Source organism: Hordeum vulgare, chromosome 3H, assembly GCF_904849725.1.
Source record: "Hordeum vulgare subsp. vulgare chromosome 3H, MorexV3_pseudomolecules_assembly, whole genome shotgun sequence".
Taxonomy (NCBI): Eukaryota; Viridiplantae; Streptophyta; class Magnoliopsida; order Poales; family Poaceae; genus Hordeum; species Hordeum vulgare.
The window spans coordinates 25242559-25252002 of record NC_058520.1 but is presented as its reverse complement, the minus strand read 5'-3'; the positions used below and the strand labels follow the sequence as shown (position 1 = coordinate 25252002).

Genomic DNA, 9444 nt, shown 5'->3' with positions numbered 1-9444 from the left:
AAACGGAGCGTCACAAATGAACAGCAGCGACGTTTTGATCAAAATCGTCGTAACTTTTATGATGATTCCTGGATCGTCGTAACCTTTACGACGATCCTAAATCGTCGTCGGTAATCAAACTCAGTCCTACGTGGCAAAATTACGACGAAATCAAAACGTCATGGCTGAAATCAGCCCAACCCATTTCAATTGATCACTTGGGCTGGTTTTATTTTTTTGGGCTTTTTCTTATTGGGCTTCTCTTTGGGCCTTAGCCTATTTACAGTCATTTTAGTATTTTTTTCAAATTTTGATTTGTGGCCTTTTACTTTCTATTGATTTTCTTTTTTGACCATTTTATTTTTGTTTTTGTACTGGTCCCACATGTCATGCTGACCTCAAAATTAGTCCCACACGTCAGAAATTTCATATTTTGTCAAATAAATATCATAACTTGGTCCCCTTGTCAAGTTGCCATTTCATAGGTATTCAAATCACATTCAGAATCAATATTTCAAACAGGCTAGGGAGCAAATGAAATTCGTCCAAACCAACATTAAATTTGTCTATTACAATCTTTACACTACACCACTACCTAGATATACCTAATACTGCCTACTATTACAATACATATGCTACTGTTTGTTGATACGCTTCATAGCTTCACACTTGGCTTTGTACTTCACCTGTGCAAAAAATAAGAATAAGATGTGAACTAACAATGCAGGTATTTAAATAACAACATTTACAAAAAAAGTGTGAACTAACACTGCAGGTATTTAAATACCAGAATTTACAAAAAAATGAATAGTGGCTCAGGTGCACATTATTTAACTATTTAAAGATGAATAGTTCCACGTTTCAAATTAATTGTAGGGCGTCATCAGGATATTAGCAATGGTGCACATGAAGGTAGAACATGAGCATGGCCATATTTTTATCTCATCTATCGTTTATACAAACACACTAACATGTCACCCAAGCAACCAAACATATGTACTATTTTCACTTCTAGTACCAAATAGCATTTGAATGTTCAGACTTGAGATAAGCAGGGATACAAATGTACCAAGCAGGATAGCACAATCTTCACACTTGCTGCCACTATTCATCTTTAAATAAGAGTTTGTGTCAAGCTTCGTTGCTGCCACTATTCATCCATAAACAACAGTAATATCCTGATGGCTTTGACAAGTTTCTATAATATAACACTGCATATGATCCAGGTTCTTACCTCCGTGTAATAATATCTTAGGAGTTGGAATCGAATCTTAGTTACATACATACACGAACACATGATATTATTGACTGATTGATGATATGATCCAGCAAAATACTCCACCTACTACTCTGACCCAGCAAGCAAAACACACAGACACTCTGCTAAGCAATGCTGCTCTCCAAGCAAATACTACTCCATATGCAGAGTTGACAGCATAAGGTTGAACTATATTTGACATTGGAAGCTTAAAAGGTTAATTCCTTCGCAAACTTCCGTTTACTCACCCAAATCGCCAGATTTTACCTTCGGGCATAAGCACAAACAGATCTGGCTACTGCCAGATCCTAAAACCGCAGCCTAGAGTTGACCCACGAAGTCACGAAAACAATTCAAATTATGTAGGTCTGCTACTTGTATGCCATACATTCATGTGCTATACTGCATATTTTAGAAACAATACCCACAGGTTTGTAGTTGTACCATGGATTGCAGAAGCTGACATATAACAATTTTCCAATCAAACTATCATCAATATTTCTCTAGCCCAACATTTAACCTACAATTTAATTGTTACTACACGCCTGAAGTGTGTGAGAAAAGTTAAATCTATCAAAAACTTGCAAGTCCCAGTCAAATTTGAATAACAGACCAGTCATAGTAGAGATCAGGCAATGGGAATACGGGAGGAAGGGGGGAAGGTGGAGGGTGGAGGACCTTGTCAAACTGGAACCACTCATAGTAGGGCGGGTCGAAGATGTCGTCGACGTCGGACTTGCCCTCGGCGTGGAAGGGCGCGTCGGTGAAGACGAGGTCGAAGTGCATTAAGTCACTGTAAAAATTTCATAAAATTTGGAGGAGGATGGTAATTCAGGCACATTAAGTCACTGTAAAAATTTCATAAAATTTGGATAAATAAAAATTGTACTTCCTTCACAATGCTCTCTATTGAACAGAATATTGGGAAAAATATTGAGGGAAACTGGCTGAATTAAATGAGCTAAAATTTGGTGGAGTGAGGTTATATGGTCAGTTTTATTCCGTGGTAAATTTTCATCAACTATAAAGCAATATAAAATGTAGTTGCTTCACAAACTGAAAATATTACCAGAAACAAAGATTGGATGATGAGCTCACATGGATTGTTAGATGGGGCTAAAATTTTGTGGAGATCTATGTTTTGGGCACATAGAAGATGTGGAAAAAAATTCAAATCATCACGATATTCCTATCTAGTACTTCCTTCACAAAGCTGTTAGCTGAACACAAACTTTGGAAATTTGTTGAGAAAGATTTATTAGGCAAATGGTTATGAAAGTTTTCATGAGGCAATGATTTGGATAGGTAAGAGTGCCCATAAAAAATGAGGGTAATCAAAGAAATAGAAAGAGCACTTCCTTCACAAAGTGCTATTCTAAAAAGAATAGGAAAATGAATATTGCAGAATTATTTTTGAACTATGGAAGGAAGGGTTTCACATATTTGAGGAATATATGATCCAAAATATTTATGATAATTTTTCGAGAATTTTTGGAATTATAGAATAGTAGGTTGCTTCACAAACTAGGATGAGGTGGGATAGAATGGACCCACGAGTGACATGTCAACATAGTTAGAACATGTTACAACATTTTTATAATCGTCGTAAAAGTTATGACGATCTTATCTTATGCGGTTACGACGTTTTTGACTCACATCGTCGTAATTTATATGTAGATTTGATCCCTTCAAACGATTTACGACGATCTCGGATGGAATCGTCATAGATTTATGACGAATTCATCAACGACATCTTAAAAACCGTCATGTATGAGCATATTTCTTATAGTGGATGGCTTCGTCCCTATCACTGAGACTCTATCTCAGATCAAGGCGAGGCAAACGAGCTTCGCTCGTGTAATACGGCAACGCGCGAGGCCAGTTGATCTTGCCATCGAGGTTAGTTTTCTTCATTATTTCTTTCGTTCATTTGTCCCTGGATGGATGATTAAAATTCCTTTTGAGGAGTGGTTGCAGGCCGCACTTGAGAAGGAGAGGGAGGCCACCAGGCTCTTATTGGAGGAGAGGAACCGAAATACGCAGAGGTTGCTTAAGGAGGAGAGGGCACGCAATAATGCCCATGCGAGGGCCATGCACGACTTCGTTGCGGTAAGTCGGTTGTGTGAGAAGCAAGGCTATGTGTGAGAAGCAACAAGGCTATTTGTTTGACTCCTCGAAAACTAATTTGCAGGCTATGTGTGAGAAGCAAGGTTTGCCGCCCCCTTCGCTGATGCCTTCTCCGGTGGGAATGGTGAGTTCCCTTTCAAGAACCAACCTTGCACGGTCTTATACCATTGTCTGTCGCCGTGCTAACCTCATATTATAACTCTTGCCTTGTTGCAGCATCATTCCAGAGTTGAATCCCACGATCCCTTTACTTCTCATGGTGAGAGCCCTAGCAACCCAGCGACCAAGGGAGATGATGCTTCTCCTCCGTTCCTTGGCATTCGGTAAGTTATCCCTCTCCTTCTTATTCTTCTTATTGTTTAGATCAACTTAGATTATGCCATGCTTTAGTTAGCTTGGTAAATTCTAGTTGATATTAGCCATTCTTTAGTTAGCTTAGTAAATTCTAGTTGATAATTGATACGTCTCCAACGTATCTATAATTTTTGATGGTTTAATGCTATTATCTTGTCAAACTTTGGATGTTTTGCATGCCTTTTATATATTTTTTTGGGACTAACTTATTAACTCAGTGCCAAGGGTCAGTTCCTGTTTTTTCCATGTTTTTGACCCCTTTCAGAGGAGATTTTGAAACGGAGTCCGAACGGAAGAAAATCCCCTAAAAGATTTTTTCCGTAACGGGAGAAGATCGGGAAGCTTGGGGGCCAAGCCAGAAGAGCCCCAGGGGCCCCACAAGCCCCCACCGCGCGGCCATGGGGGGCGCCATGCACGCTTGTGGCCCCCCTGGAGGTCCCCTGACCTAGATCTTGCGCCTATAAATTCCCAAATATTCCCAAACAAATCAGGGGAGCATCGTAATCACTTTTCCACCATCGCAAGCTTCTGTCTCCGCAAGATCCCTTTGAGAGTAGATTTTGAAATAGAGTCCAAACGCAAGAAAATACCCGAAAAGATTTTTTCCGTAACGGAAGAAGATCGGGAAGCTTAAGAGCCAAGGCAAAGGAGCCTCAGGGGCCCCGCAAGCCTCCACCCTGCGGCCAGGGGGGAGGCCGCGGACCACACGCTTGTGGCCCCCCTGGGCGCCCTCTGCCCTAGGGGTTGCGCCTATATATTCCCTAAAAATCCCAAAAAAAATGAGGAGGTCATCGACAGTACTTTTCCATCGCCGCAAGCTTGTGTCTCCGCAAGATCCCATCTGGGGCGCGTTCGGGTGCCCTACCGGAGGGGGATTCGGATACGGAGGGCTTCTTCATCAACACCATACCTCTCCGATGATGCGTGAGTAGTTGACCATAGACCTACGGGTCCATAGCTAGTAACTAGATGGCTTCTTCTCTCTTGGATCTTCAATACAAAGTTCTCCATGATCTTCATGGAGATCTATCTGATGTAATCTTCTTTTGCGGTGTGTTTGTTGAGATCCGATGAATTGTGGATTTATGATCAGATTATCTATGAATCTTATTTGACTTTCTTCTGATCTCTCTTATGCATGATTTCATATCCTTGTAATTCTCTTCGAGTTGTGGGTTTTGTCTGCCAACTAGATCTATGATTCTTGCAATGGGAGAAGTGCTTGGTTTTGGGTTCATACCGTGCATTGACCTCACCCAGTGACAGAAGGGGTAGCGACGCACGCATCGTGTTGTTGCCATCAAGGGTAAAAAGATGGGGTTTTCATCATTGGTTTGAGATTATCCCTCTACATCATGTCATCTTGCTTAAGGCGTTACTTTGTTCGTCATGAACTCAATACACTAGATGCATGCTGGATAGAGGTCGATATGTGGAGTAATAGTAGTATATCCAGAAAGTATCGGTCTACTTGTCTTGCACGTGATGCCTATATGTATGATCATTGCCTTAGATATCGTCATGACTTTGCACGGTTCTATCAATTTCTCGACAGTAATTTGTTCACCCACCGTGATATTTTCTATTTTGAGAGAAGCCTCTAGTGAACACTATGGCCCCCAGGTCTACTCCACACCATATTTTCAGCCTTACACTTTTTACTTCGTTGCACTTTCCGCCTTCAGATCTCACTTTGCAAGCAATCTTGAAGGGATTCACAACCCCTTTTAAGTGTTGGGTGCAAGCTTGTTTGTGTTTGCGCAGGTACTCTGGACTTGACGAGATCCTCCTTCTGGATCGATACCTTGGTTCTCAAACTGAGGGAAATACTTACTGGTCCTGTGCTGCATCACCCTTTCCTCTTCAAGGGAAAAACCGACGCAAACCAGAGAAGTAGCAAGAAGAATTCCTAGCGCCAAGGAAGGACTTTTGTTACCGTAGGAGAAGAATTTCTAGCGCCGTTGCCGGGGAGGAAGATCAAGTCAAGAACTCATCCAAGTAGGTGTCGCAAACTCATCTCTTGCATTTACTTTGTTTGCCAGTTGCCTCTCATTTTCCTCTCCCCCACTTCACCAATTTGCCTTTTTCGTTTGCTTTTTCGTTCGCCTCTTTCGTTCGCCCTTTTTCTCGCCTTCTCTTGGTTTGCTTGTGTGCTTGCTTGCCTGCCGAAGTCACCATGAATGAAAACACTAAACTTTGTGACTTCTCGAATACTAATAATAATGATTTTATTAGTACTCCGATTGCTCCCGCCACTAGTGCGGAGTCATACGAAATCAATGTCGCTTTGCTAAATCTTGTTATGAAAGAGCAATTCTCCGGCCTTCCTAGTGAAGATGTCGCATCCCATCTCAATACCGAGCTTTGCGATATGCAAAAGAAGAGAGATCTGGATAATGACGTGATTAAATTGAAGCTTTTTCCTTTCTCGTTGCGAGATCGCGCAAAAACTTGGTTTTCTTCTTTGCCCAAAAATAGTATCGATTCTTGGGATAAGTGCAAAGATGCTTATATATCAAAGTATTTTCCGCCGGCTAAGATTATCTCTCTCCGTAATGATATCATGCATTTCAAGCAACTTGATCATGAACATGTTGCACAATCTTGGGAGACAATGAAATTAATGATTAGAAATTGTCCCGCTCATGGCTCGAGTCTTTGGATGATTATTCAAATCTTTTACGATGGCTTGAATTTCGCTTCTAGAAATATCTTGGACTCCGCCTCAGGTGGAACGTTCATGGAAATCACGTTAGGGGAATCCACAAAACTCCTAGACAACATCATGACAAACTACTATCAGTGGCACACTGAAAGGTCACCTACTAGTAAGAAGGTACATGCTATAGAGGAAATTAATTTGTTGAGTGCTAAGATCGACGAGTTAATGAATTTTGTTACTAGTAGAAGTGCTCCTTTGGATCCTAATGATATGCCCTTGTCTTCTTTGATTGAGAGTAGCAACGCTAGCTTGGACGTTAATTTTGTTGGTAGGAATAACTTTGGCAACAATAATGCTTTTAGAGGAAACTATGTTCCTAGGCCTTTTCCTAGTAACTCCTCTCATAACTTTGGCAACTCCTACAACAATACTCACGGAAATTACAATAGATTACCCTCTGATCTAGAGAGTAATATCAAAGAGTTCATCAACTCTCAAAAGATTTTCAATGCGTCCATAGAGGAAAAACTACTCAAAATTGACGATTTGGCTAAGAGCGTTGATAGAATTTATAGTAATGTTGATGCTTTGAAAGTTAGATTTTCTCCTCCCAAAATCGACATGGATGAAACTTTCAAAGCTATGTGTGTTTCCATGATTGAGAGCCAAGAAAGAACCGCCCAAATTCGTGCTAGACATGAATGGCTTAAAAAGGCGTGTTCTCGTGATGAGAATCACAAAGATCTTAAAGTGCTTGGTGTGATTCCCATTGAATCTTTGTCTTCTTGTGTCAAACCTAATGATTATGGGGCTGGATATGAATCCACTTTGGTTGAAAAGTGCCCCAATGATTCGGAGTCCATCTATCTTGATGCAAAAAGCTTTGAAAGTGGAGTAGAAGACGTAAAAACTTTGAGTAGTAATGAAATTACTACCGTGGATTTCAAGGAATTCAATTATGATAGTTGCTCCTTGATTTAATCCATTTCTTTGATGAAATCCATGTTAAACTCTCCACACGCTTATAGCCAGAACAACGCCTGTACCGTCATATCGTCGAAGCTATGATAAAATCTCTTGAAGAGAAACTTGAATTGGAAGTCTCTATCCCTAGAAAGCTTCATGATGAGTGGGAACCTACCATAAAAATCAAAATCAAAAACTATGAGTGCAATGCTTTGTGTGATTTGGGTGCTAGTGTTTCTGCGATTCCAAAGTCTTTATGTGATGTTCTGGGTTTTAATGAGATTGAAGAGTGTTCTCTGAATTTGCATCTTGCTGATTCTACTGTCAAGAAACCCATGGGAAGGATCAATGATTCTCTTATTATTCCAAATAGGAACTATGTACCCGTGGATTTCATTGTGCTTGACATTGATTGCAATCCTACATGCCCAATTATTCTTGGTAGACCTTTCCTAAGGACTATCGGTGCTATCATCGATATGAAGGAAGGGAATATTAGATTTCAATTTCCTTTAAGGAAGGGCATGGAACACTTTCCTAGAAATAAAATCAGATTGCCTTATGAATCCATGATGAGGGCCAATTATGGTTTGAGCACCAAAGACGACGATACGTGATTCTATCGCTTTTATGCCTAGCTAAGGGTGTTAAACAATAGCGCTTGTTGGGAGGCAACCCAATGAATTTATCTTTTTCTTTCTGTTTTGTTGCGTCCACACCATAAAAATTCTGTTGTGATTGTGTTTTTTCGTGTTTCTTTTTGTGTTTGAGCCAAGCAAAACCTTTATGACTAGTCTTGGTAATGGTTGTTTGATCCTGACTGAAAAAGATAGAAATGTTTCACTCACGAGAGGATTTTTCATTTTTATTCAGAAAGAGCTTTTGAGTTGATTCTTTTTGCTTCTCGTTGATATGCCTTTTTCCCAGGCCGTCGTAATTTTTCAGATGTTTTGAGGTACCAGAAGTATACGAAGTATACAGATTACTACAGACTGGTCTGTTTTTGACAGATTCTGTTTTTGTTGAGTTGGTCGCTTCTTTTGATGAAACTATGGTTAGTATCGGTGGGTACTAGCGATGGAGAAGTGAGAATACAGTAGACCAACACCAATATAGATAGAATTCAAGTTTGATACAGCACCAAAAGAAGTGGTAGTTTGTTTTCTTGTGCTAATGTTATCACGCGTTTCTGATTCAGTTTTGTGTTGTGAAGTTTTCAAGTTTTGGGTGATGTTCTCATGGACAAAGAGATAAGGAGTGGAAAGATCTGAAGCTTGGGGATGCCCAAGGCATCCCAAGCCAAAGTCAAGGACACCAAAAAGCCTAAGCTTGGGGATGCCCCGGGAAGGCATCCCCTCTTTCGTCTTCAATCCATCGGTAACATTACTTGGCGCTATATTTTTATTCACCACATGATATGTGTTTTGCTTGGAGCGTCTTGTATCGTAGGAGTCTTTTCCTTTTTTTTGTGTCACAATCATCCTTGCTGCACACCTTTTTGAGAGAGAGAGACATGCACTCATCGTGATTTTGCTAGAATGCTCATAGTGTTTCACTTATATCTTTTGAGCTAGATACTTTTGCTCTAGTGCTTCACTTATATCTTTTGAGATAGATACTTGTGCTCTAGTGCTTCACTTATATCTTTAGAGCATGGTGGTGCGTGACTTGGTAGTTGGCTTATGCTATGAAAGTAGTCTCAAATGTGATAGGTACCCAAAGAGGATGCAAAAAACATCCATCTTCATGTATATTGAGTAGAAAGAGAAGTTTTGATTCCTTTCAATTAGTTTTGAGACGTGGATTTGGTAATATTAAGAGCTATATTAGTAGGGTGTTGTGAATCTAGAAATACTTGTGTTGAAGTTAGTGATTCCCGTAGCATGCACCTATGGTGAACCGCTATGTTAGGAAGTCGGAGCATAATTGATCTATTGATTGTCATCCTTTGTGTTGATGTCGGGATCGCGCGATGGTTAACACCTACAAACCCTTCCCCTAGGAGTATGCGTTTAGCCCTTTGATTCGATTACTAATAAAAACTTTCGCAACAAGTATGTGAGTTCTTCATGACTAATGTGAGTCCATGGTATAGATG

General features: G+C 40.3%; 1 long non-coding RNA gene across 1 annotated transcript; it reads right to left on the bottom strand.

The window, feature by feature from the left end:
* Positions 1–507: 507 nt before the first annotated feature.
* LOC123439371 lies at positions 508–1970 on the bottom strand. The gene is made up of 3 exons (XR_006630074.1): positions 1935–1970; positions 1486–1504; positions 508–665 (listed from the first exon to the last, which is right to left on the bottom strand). It is a non-coding gene; the product is annotated as an uncharacterized LOC123439371 (long non-coding RNA).
* Between the last annotated feature and the right edge of the window lie 7474 nt (positions 1971–9444).